This window comes from Tachypleus tridentatus, chromosome 1 (genome assembly GCF_004210375.1).
Source record: "Tachypleus tridentatus isolate NWPU-2018 chromosome 1, ASM421037v1, whole genome shotgun sequence".
Classification (NCBI taxonomy): Eukaryota; Metazoa; Arthropoda; class Merostomata; order Xiphosura; family Limulidae; genus Tachypleus; species Tachypleus tridentatus.
The window spans coordinates 59,538,727-59,550,151 of NC_134825.1; positions in this window are offsets into that span (position 1 = coordinate 59,538,727).

The window sequence follows — 11,425 nt, forward strand, 5'->3', positions numbered from 1 at the left end:
CTTGTTTCGTTACGTTTTGGAGCAAAATCCTCCTATTTTATTTTAAAACTTATAATTTTCCATACTTTTATTTGTTTACTTTTTATGTTATGTATATATAAAGTATATACTTTACTTTTATGAACTATATTATGACTATCCATCGATATGTAATGTCATCTGTTAGATTGAATTGGGTTAAAAATATATTTAAGTACGTGTATGCTGTGTTCACAACATAAAAAACAAACCTGTATGTATTTAACGGAATATTGAAGTAGATATCAATAAACCAGACAAGTTTGGTTTGTTTTGAAATTCGCGCAAAACTACAGTGTAAGACTAGAGGAAAAGCAGCTAGTCATCACCACCCACCATCAACTTGGGGAACTCTTTTACCAACGCACGTTTGAACCCGCCCCTTCGGATTAGAAGACGAGTGCCTTAACCACCTGACCATGCCGGGCAAACCAGTTAAATAAACAGGAGAAATTTTGTAGCGATAGTTCTAGTCGTCTAGGAACTAGCCCCGATGACGTGATCAGGTAGGTAAGTTGCAGACGACAAAATTACTGTTTTAGAATTTTTTGAATTGTTATACCGAAAATGTTAACGACTTTTTATATTTGCATAACATATTGTAACCAATTCTTTAAATGGTAGTGTTTACGCTTAGGAATTCAAGAAGATGGTTTGTCGGCGCGTGAATTTTTCGGAAACTTTGCATCCGTTTTGTAAAAAAACTACATAAATAGGTAGTGTTCCATTTCCTCCAAAATAAAATGGACTACACGTAAGCAATTTGACAGCGTTTTCGAACTGTGAATCTGATGGTTCGTGATTCACGTCGTATTACCACAAAAATTCGCTCTGCAGTATGATGTTGTGGATGTGTTATAAGAGTAACGGTCAAATCACACTACTGGGCCAGAACTGGAGGTGGAAATATATGACTAACTGCTTACCCTCTGGCGTACCAGACTGAAATTAGAAAGGCTTATGCAAATAGCTCTTTGAATAGATTTAAGCGAATATTTTGAATCTACTATGCTGATAATTTATTTTTATTGAATCATTTCCATAGTTCATTATTCACGCCAAGCAGGTTTCTTGTTTACAAGGCATTTCCAAGGTCGTTACAGTTTCGAAACAACATTCTTTCTGTTTGTTTTTTAATTTTGTGCAAAGTTACACGTCCCTAATGTAGCAGAAAGGCAGCTGGTTATCACCACCCACCGCCAACTCTTGGACTACTCTTTTACCAACAAATAGTGAGATTGACCTTCACATTATAACGCTCCCACAAATGAAAGGGCAACCATGTTTGGTGCGACGGGAATTCGAACCCGCGACCTTCAGATTACCATTCGAGAGCCTTAACCACCTGGCCATGCCAGGCCCATTCTCTTTGAATGGAAACTAACTGTATCATAGATACTTCGATCTCAATACAAATAACTGTTGTTATATCTCGTCATTTCTGTTGTCTCAAATGCTTCCATTGGAACATGAAAAAGTAACAAGACTCAATTTATAGATAGAAACGATGAAGTCGAGTACTACAACTGAAATATATATATTCCTTGAGTACAAAATTCCTAAACAAATAATAATACACATTTATGAATCAGATTTTTATCAGATCTTCAGAACAGTGATGTCTAAAACAAACCGACTTGAATCATTATGAATGAAACTTATATCTTCAACGTTTTCTTTTCCTAACAAATTAACGATTTCACCAACGCTGTATAATTGGCCGTGAAACATTCAGTCTTACAATGGTTTCCATGTTTCAGCTACTGTTCTGTCATGAATATTTATAGACATCAGCTGCTTCACATACATTTTTATCCTCTTTCATTTGAAAATGTTAAATGGTTACACAGGTTCGTGTTTATATATTATTACTATATCCTAGGATTAATTAAGAAATCCAGAACTCAACCCGAATAAAGGGCGAGTGTTTTACGTAAAAAAATTAGGACGTGTTTTTCAAACAAAACCATTACAACACCATACATCTTAATTCCCTGCAAAGGCGTATTTAAAACTGGTTATTAGGAAGCTTTTACCATTTGCCTACGATGAGTAACATCTATTGTTTCATATAGAGCGTTTGTTTCTTTTTCGGATATTCGTGCAAAGCTACTTGTGATTTTGATTTTTCTTCGGAAGATATATTTATATATATATATATGTGTGTGTGTGTATTATTCGTAAAAATCGTTTCATTTTGACAGTTTATAAAACTAGCTTGATCTGATAATGTATTTGGACTTAAATAGAGCTAAGACCAACAACTTCTATATCAGCTCCATAATATTTTATACTAGTTTCAGCTACGTTAACTTTTTTATCTTTATCCAGTACAAGCTGGGTGTTCATCATATGACGGAAACTGAATATTAATTTTTCACAGCATTCAATAAACGTTTTCCACATTTTTCATTTTTATCTGATTCAATTTCTTTTATTTCATTTACAAATTGTATTGTTTGTTTTGAATTTCACACAAAGCTACATGAGAGCTATCTGCGCTAGCCATCCCTAATTTAGCAGCGTAAGACTAGAGGGAAGGCAACTAGTCATTACCACCCACCGCCAACTCTTGAGCTGCTGTTTTACCAACGAATAGTTGGATTGACCGTCACATTATAATGCCCCCACGGAAAAAAAGGGCAAGCATGTTTGGTATAACAGGGATTCGAACCTGCGGCCCTCAGATTACTCAAGTAGAGCGCCCTAACTATCTGGCCAGACGTCTGGTGTTATTTCATATTGTTTAATTTTACGTGCCTCGTCATGCTGTCAAAAAGTTGTTCAAATTCATCCATTTAATCGCAATGTTTTTATTAATAAATGTCAGATTGTAAAAGTGTATTGTCTATAAAGATGAAAAACCTCTCAATGAATTTAATAAAAAATCGTCAAACCAATGACAGTCTTATGTCTTGGTGTAAAAATGTATTAATGACCATGACCATGCAAAAAATTGAAGAAATAGAATGTGAATGTGGATTAAAAGTTATTAGATTTAGAATGTGAATGTGTATTACAAGATGTTAAAAGTGAAATGTGAATGTGGATTAAAAGTTGTTAAAAGTGGAATGTGAATGTCGATTAAAAGTTATTAGATGTAGAATGTGAATGTGTATTACAAGATGTTAAAAGTGGAATTTGAGTGTGGATTAAAAGTTGTTAAAAGTGGAATGTGAATGTAGATTAAAAGTTGTGAAATGTAGAATGTGAATGTGTATTACAGGATGTTAAAAGTAGAATGTGAACGTGGATTAAAAGTTGTTAGATGTAGAATGTGAATGTATTACAAGTGAACTGTCTTAATTAAAAAATCTTCCTTTATAAATGGATCAAGAACTTCAGTCTTAAACTTGAAAGGCACGGCATGGCCAGATGGTTAAGGCACTCAACTCGTAATTCGAGGGTCGCGGGTTCGAATCCTCGTTGCACCACACATACTCGTCTTTACAGTCGCGGGAGCGTTGTAATATGCAGTCGATCCCACTACTCATTGGTAAAAGAGTAGCTTAAAGGTTGGCTGTGGATGGTGATGACTAGTTCTCTTTCCTGTAGTTTTTACACCGTAAAATTAGGGACGGCTAGCGCAGATAGCCTTCGTGGAGCTTTGCGAGAAAATTCAAAACAAGCCAAACATAAACTTGAAAATGATCGCAAAACAATATATCAGCAAATATCAATAGTTATAATGAAGTATGTCACATTTATTTTTTAAGTATTTTTTGAAATGAACGAGAGTAACAAGTTTACCTTTTATGTGTAAAAAATAAAAGTAGCACATATTATCTTACCACATATTTATTTCGATTAATTACAAGTTTGGTTTGAAATTCGCGCAAACCTACACGAGAGCTATCTGCTCTAGTCGTCCCTAATTTAGCCGAGTAAGACTAGTCATCACTATCCACCGCCAATTTTGGGGATACTCTTTTACCAACGAATAGTGGGATTGACCGTCATATAATAATTTCCCCACGGCTGAAAGGGGGAACATGTTTAGTGTGACCGCGATTCGAACCCGCGACCCTGGGATTACGCGTCGAGTGCCTTAACCATGTGGACATGCTGGGCCGATTGATGTTGAATTAAAATCATTGAATAATTATGATATGATCTTAATGCTTAAAAAAGGCGTTCGTGGATAGCAAATAAATCAATATTTATCCTATGGCGAATTAAATGGTGTGATAAAAATATTGATGTAATGAAAGTAAGTGATAGTCCTAAAATAGGATATATTACAGAAATATGTTTATATTATCTAAAATAAATGCATAACTGCCTTTCAAATATACCTCTAGCACCAGAAAACATAATAACGAATACAACCCTAACACCAGCAAACAGATTAACAATATCCCCATACCACAAGAAAAAAAAAAGAATATACCCCCTAGCACCAGAAAATAGAATAACGAATATTCCTATAGCACCAGAAAACAGAATAACGACTAAAGAAGTAAAAGTAATGACAACTTTATGTAATGATATTGATTACGTGCTTCGTTAGAGAAATCTGAAACAATATTTATCATTAGAAATCAAACTACAGAAAACTGATTGATCGTTAGAGTTCAAGTAACCTGTTTGGCTTAAGAAATATATCGATCTGAAAGCACAAATTATAACTATTATTTTGAAAAAATATTTTTTATAATTTGTTAAATGATTCAGTGTTAAGAAAGACTATTGAAGATATTTTAAAACTAATTCAAATAAGTTATGTTCCGATTAAAACAGATTTGAAAAATTAATAGCTAAACCAAGCTTTACGAGATGAACAATATTTACAAAATATTTGTTCGCTATTCATATGAATAAAACAAAAATAATATTCATTAAACCCATCCATGTTGGTATCACCATTCTAGATCTTTCGAAAACATTGATTTATGACTTCCACTAAGACTTAATAAAACTAAAGTACTGTGATGACTTAAAATTATTATTCCAAGATTTTAATTTTTATATTTATGAAATACAAATAGATGACCTAAGAAATGTTGTAAAAGAAATCATTAATTTATTTGATACTTTAGACAATCAAAATGATAATTCTTATGGTATCTCGTAAGTAAAAAAAAAAAACGTTTTGGGTAAAATCAAAGATGAGAATAATGGAAAAAATGATGACCGAATTTGTACGGTTTAGATCTCAAATGTATATGTTAAAATTACAAGGTGATAAAATTTCTAAGTCATATGGTGTAAAGAAATGTGTTGTTAAAAATAGCATCATGGTTGGTGAATATAATGAATATTTATTTGGGCAGAAAACAAAATATATAAAACTATGAAGCTAATAAGAAGTAAAAACCATGAATTACATTATATTTAAACTAATGCACAAAGTTCGAATAATGCTGAGAGAAATCTATTGAGGAAATAGTATTAATATTTTATAATAAGTCCTTTTTTCTGTTATATAAATGGAAGTATATATATAATATATAAATAAAATATTAAAAATAGATATAACATAAATGTGACGCTTTTGGTATACTTCAATATATTGAAACTTGTATGCTTAGTGAGCTAGATAATAGTGCTAAATACTCTATCTCTCAATTAAAAATAATTTGATTGAGAAACTGTGCTAATTTCTGAAGGACAAAGTTTATTGTTTTATTATTTATATATAAATATATATACCAGTAATATTTAGGAGCTGTTTCTTGGACTATATAATAATCCTTATATGAAGCTACTGCCAGAATTTTTCGAGTAACAAAAAACTAACCTTTTCTCAAAAAATATGGTTTTGTTTGTTTGGGAATTTCGCGCAAAGCTACACGAGGGTTATCTGCGCTGCCGTCCCTAAGTGAGCAGTGTAAGACTAAATAGAAGGCAGCTAGTCATCACCACTCACCGCCAACTTTTAGGCTACTCCTTTACCAACGAATAGTGCGATTGACCGTCACATTATAACGCCACCACGGCTGAAAGGGTGAGCATGTTTGGTGTGATGGGATTCAAACCCGCGACCCTCAGATTAGGAGTCGAACGCCTTATCCCACCTGGCCATGCCGGGCCTTGTTTTTGTTATATAAAGAAATATGACGTGTAAGCATTAAAAATAACTAAAAGTCAGTTTGGTAGTAGAGTTGTAGCTGTGCTAGTTGATGACAACCGGTAAGAAATATGATGTTAAACATTAAAAATAACTAAAAGTCAGTTTGGTAGTAGAGTTGTAGCTGTGCTAGTTGATGACAACCGGTAAGAAATATGATGTTAAACATTAAAAATAACTAAAAGTCAGTTTGGTAGTAGAGTTGTAGCTGTGCTAGTTGATGACAACCGGTAAGAAATATGACGTTAAGCATTTAAAATAACTAAAAGTCAGTTTGGTAGTAGAGTTGTAGCTGTGCTAGTTGATGACAACCGGTAAGAAATATGATGTTAAACATTAAAAATAACTAAAAGTCAGTTTGGTAGTAGAGTTGTAGCTGTGCTAGTTGATGACAACCGGTAAGAAATATGACGTTAAGCATTTAAAATAACTAAAAGTCAGATTGGTAGTAAAGTTGTAGCTGTGCTAGTTGATGACAACCGGTAAGAAATATGATGTTAAACATTAAAAATGACTAAAAGTCAGTTTGGTAGTAGAGTTGTAGCTGTGCTAGTTGATGACAACCGGTAAGAAATATGACGTTAAGCATTAAAAATAACTAAAAGTCAGTTTGGTAGTAGAGTTGTAGCTGTGCTAGTTGATGACAACCGGTAAGAAATATGACGTTAAGCATTAAAAATAACTAAAAGTTAGTTTGGTAGTAGAGTTGTGGCTGTGCTAGTTGATGACAACCGGTAAGAAATATGACGTTAAGCATTAAAAATAACTAAAAGTCAGATTGGTAGTAAAGTTGTAGCTGTGCTAGTTGATGACAACCGGTAAGAAATATGATGTTAAACATTAAAAATAACTAAAAGTCAGTTTGGTAGTAGAGTTGTAGCTGTGCTAGTTGATGACAACCGGTAAGAAATATGACGTTAAGCATTAAAAATAACTAAAAGTCAGTTTGGTAGTAGAGTTGTAGCTGTGCTAGTTGATGACAACCGGTAAGAAATATGACGTTAAGCATTAAAAATAACTAAAAGTTAGTTTGGTAGTAGAGTTGTAGCTGTGCTAGTTGATGACAACCGGTAAGAAATATGACGTTAAGCATTAAAATAACTAAAGTCAGTTTGGTAGTAGAGTTGTAGCTGTGCTAGTTGATGACAACCGGTAAGAAATATGACGTTAAGCATTAAAAATAACTAAAAGTCAGTTTGGTAGTAGAGTTGTAGCTGTGCTAGTTGATGACAACCGGTAAGAAATATGACGTTAAGCATTAAAAATAACTAAAAGTTAGTTTGGTAGTAGAGTTGTGGCTGTGCTAGTTGATGACAACCGGTAAGAAATATGACGTTAAGCATTAAAAATAACTGAAAGTCAGTTTGGTAGTAGAGTTGTAGCTGTGCTAGTTGATGACAACCGGTAAGAAATATGACGTTAAGCATTAAAAATAACTAAAAGTTAGTTTGGTAGTAGAGTTGTAGCTGTGCTAGTTGATGACAACCGGTAAGAATTCCAGGTATTTTTACTTAATAAATTTCATAAAAAAATTAACCGAGAAAGATTTTGAGGATATAAAAATAGATAATTCTAATTTTTGTATTGCAAGGAATGAGATATCGTGGAAATAATAATAGAACTTATATCATTGAAGTTAGGTCTTCAAAAGAAATGATTTTTCAGTGATCCAAAAAGAAAACTTATAATTCGAAAGGATGTTGTTTAATTATTTGCAACATATAATTATTGTTTACCAAACAGTAATTTATTTCATTTTTGTGTTGCAATATACATGAGGTTTTTGTGTTAGTAAGAGGGAATCGAACCATTAATGTGGAAAGTGATAAACATGGGGTGATTTCATGCAAGTCACGCAAAAACACCATATATATGTATATACTAGTGATCTTATAAAGTAGTGGTTTTGTTAAAAGTTATCGTCCAACTTAAGGAAAAAGTGATACTGTTTGTATTTATGGTAAAACTACTAGAGTAATATGCAGCCATTCTTAATTTTAAACTGCTGGCCAATGGGATGAAAGCCAGTTAGTACCGTATCGCTCACCATTCACGCTGAGAGATTTACTGTCACTCTTATAACATCCCCTCAGCTTAAGATGAGAAAATATTTCATGGTGTCGCTAGGATTTAAACCCAGCTCGCGCACACAGAAACCCAGAGCTTTTGTCATAGAGTCAAGCCTCGCCCATTACTGTGGCATTTTGAATAATTGAATTCTTCAGTTAATCCAAGTGTCTTACAAGTGTAGCTAGTTATCACTCGTGCTCTGAATAGTAAAATGTAACAGTTCGAAGTGTGCACCAACAGTGATAAATATATAGTACCTTTATTTGATCACTGATCAAGTAAAATATAAACATACAAAAATTGTTCTCATAAAATTATGGAGCAAAGAGATTTGAATTCTAGCATTTCTATTACGTTTTGTGTGGTCTTTGTTGATTGCTATTACGTTTTGTGTGGGCTTTATTGATTGCTATTACGTTTTGTGTGGTCTTTGTTGATCAAGAATTGCTTCAAAAACTAGTTAGTGAAGTATTGCTCTTTATTTTTCCACCACTGCTGAGCATCTACAAATATAATCAACAAGAATTTAGGTCAAGTATCCTTTTGCATCATATAAAAATAACAGAAATAACAAATTTAAGCTTAGCTATCGGTATATGGTCATCTCCACTATAACCACACAATGGTAAAAACTACATCTAAATGAAGTGAGGGTAACTGGAGTTATCTGCTCATAATAAAAGATGTGGGTTGTTATGAAATGTTCCTTGTTCGTTGTGTACCCATTACACAATGGAAATTTTGATTTTAAGACTACAGATCTAGGAAAGTAGAGATATGATAAACATACACACAAAAAGGTGGACTAGCAGTTTTATATTAAAAGGTTAGCATAAGCGGCGTCAGTAAGAGTAGTTTATGTCCTCACTACATAAGTTTCTTGTACAAATTCGTATATACACTCTTAACTCTTTGCACGCCCCACGTTGTTCTAATTTAACGTATACAAGATAAAGAAATCACAGCTAATTCTTCTCGGTTCTAACCCGAAACTTTATTCATTAACAACTACTCTACTGCACACAAAAATAATGGAATGACAGAGTTAGAAAAAGTGCGCTAATGAAAAAATATCAAGTAAAATAGGTGAAAAATTGGACAAAAAAACCCAGCTAGTAATTTCATGCCCGAGTTAAGGGTTAAATGTTTAAATAAAATAAAAAAAAACACAAACTGCATATCTCAGTAGCTATTATTTTGAATTTGCTGTATTAATTCACGGGTAAGCTACTGGATTTATCGGACATCATTTGTGGTGCCTTAAGCGCCTTTTACCTAATTAATCCTCTGCATTCCTCACATTGTTATTAAAATTTAGCTAAGTTGAACTTAGTCCGTGAAACTCATGCGCAAGTGAAAATTCTGCACAGCCAAAGATTCTCAAGTCTCAATGTCTATGGAATTTGATTATACTGTAACACACAGTTTAACATGGTTGTCTTGAGCATTTTTTACTGTATTCAAGTAGGCATAAGGCCCATATATATATATATATGAGTGCATACGTATTAAACGTCGAAATTTAAAAAAAACCAACAATATAGCAATAATGGTCTAACGAGATATTCGACACAAAAAAAAACAACGTAAATGAAAAAACTGCCAAATAAAATGACAAAATCAAATTAATTAGATACTACACAGGGATTTCACAGACTTCTGATAGACTATCGATGAAAGACAGTTAAAAGTTACATTGACCCACTATTTTCATTTTAATAATAACATTGCGTTTCGTATGTACCACCTTAACACCCTTCCACCATATTTTCAAAGATATAAATCTTACGAACAACAACCTATAAGCGAAACATCAAGAACAAAGTAGGGGCATACATGAGCAATTAAGGCTTACACATCATATAATGTCTGGTAACTATAATTCCATTAACATATATAAATGTATATAGATACAAAACATGTCTTGTTGTTACATAAAGTGCATAACTCGATCACTTAAGATGATTCATCTCACATTGCTCCTCAAACCTATACACATCTTTTTTACTATTTATATATTACTGCTCCCATATATATATATATTTATACAAGCCTGTATTAATTATAATTTTGATCTAATTACACTTGACAAGCTATAAAATCTAATAATACAGATAGAAATACCTAGAAGAAAGAAATACCCTAGCCTACACGATAATTAACTACAAACAATTAAAAGGTTCTGCAACTTTCTACAACGTCTAATATTCTCAAACAGTGGCGTATCTAATATTGGGCACCTGTCCGCCCAACGCCTAAGCGATAAATAAGTTATCGACCCAAACCGAAACTGAAGCGTAAAAATTACTTTTTCCATGCGTCGAACTTACTAACTCACAGCTTATACGTGTGTGATCTTTCTAAACTAACTCGCAGCCAACACTTGCGTGCTCTAAAATAACTAACACGTGTCTGGTCAATCTTAATTAACTCACAGCCAACATTTGCGTGCTCTAAAATAACTAACTCAAGACTAACATGTGTCTGGTCTTTCTTAACTAACTCACAGCTAACACTTGAGTGCTCTAAAATAACTAACTCAAGACTAACACGTGTCTGGTCTATCTTAACTAACTCACAGCCAACATTTGAGTGCTCTAAAATAACTAACTCAAGACTAACACGTGTCTGGTCTATCTTAACTAACTCACAGCCAACATTTGAGTGCTCTAAAATAACTAACTCAAGACTAACACGTGTCTGGTCTATCTTAACTAACTCACAGCCAACATTTGAGTGCTCTAAAATAACTAACTCAAGACTAACACGTGTCTGGTCTATCTTAACTAACTCACAGCCAACATTTGAGTGCTCTAAAATAACTAACTCAAGACTAACACGTGTCTGGTCTATCTTAACTAACTCACAGCCAACATTTGCGTGCTCTAAAATAAGTAACTCAAGACTAACACATGTCTGGTCTATCTTAACTAACTCACAGCTAGCACATGCATGTTCAAACTTAATTGGCTCATGGACAACGTATGATCTAATTTAACTAACTCAGGCGACAACATACGCTCCTACTTAAGATCTCTATTGCACTAAAATTTTTCGCGTTTAAAGTCCTTGATGCTGTTATAACAAAATGTAAGGTCGAGAATTGTTCATGTTTGTGTCATACGTAATTAAACTATAACAATTATGAGATATAAATCTCACCCCCCTTAAAAATAAAAATAAAAAAATTCGTGCATTTTACTTTCCAACCTCTATTGTTTTGGTTTAAAATGTGCTCTTACACTAATACATACATTATGGATGTTA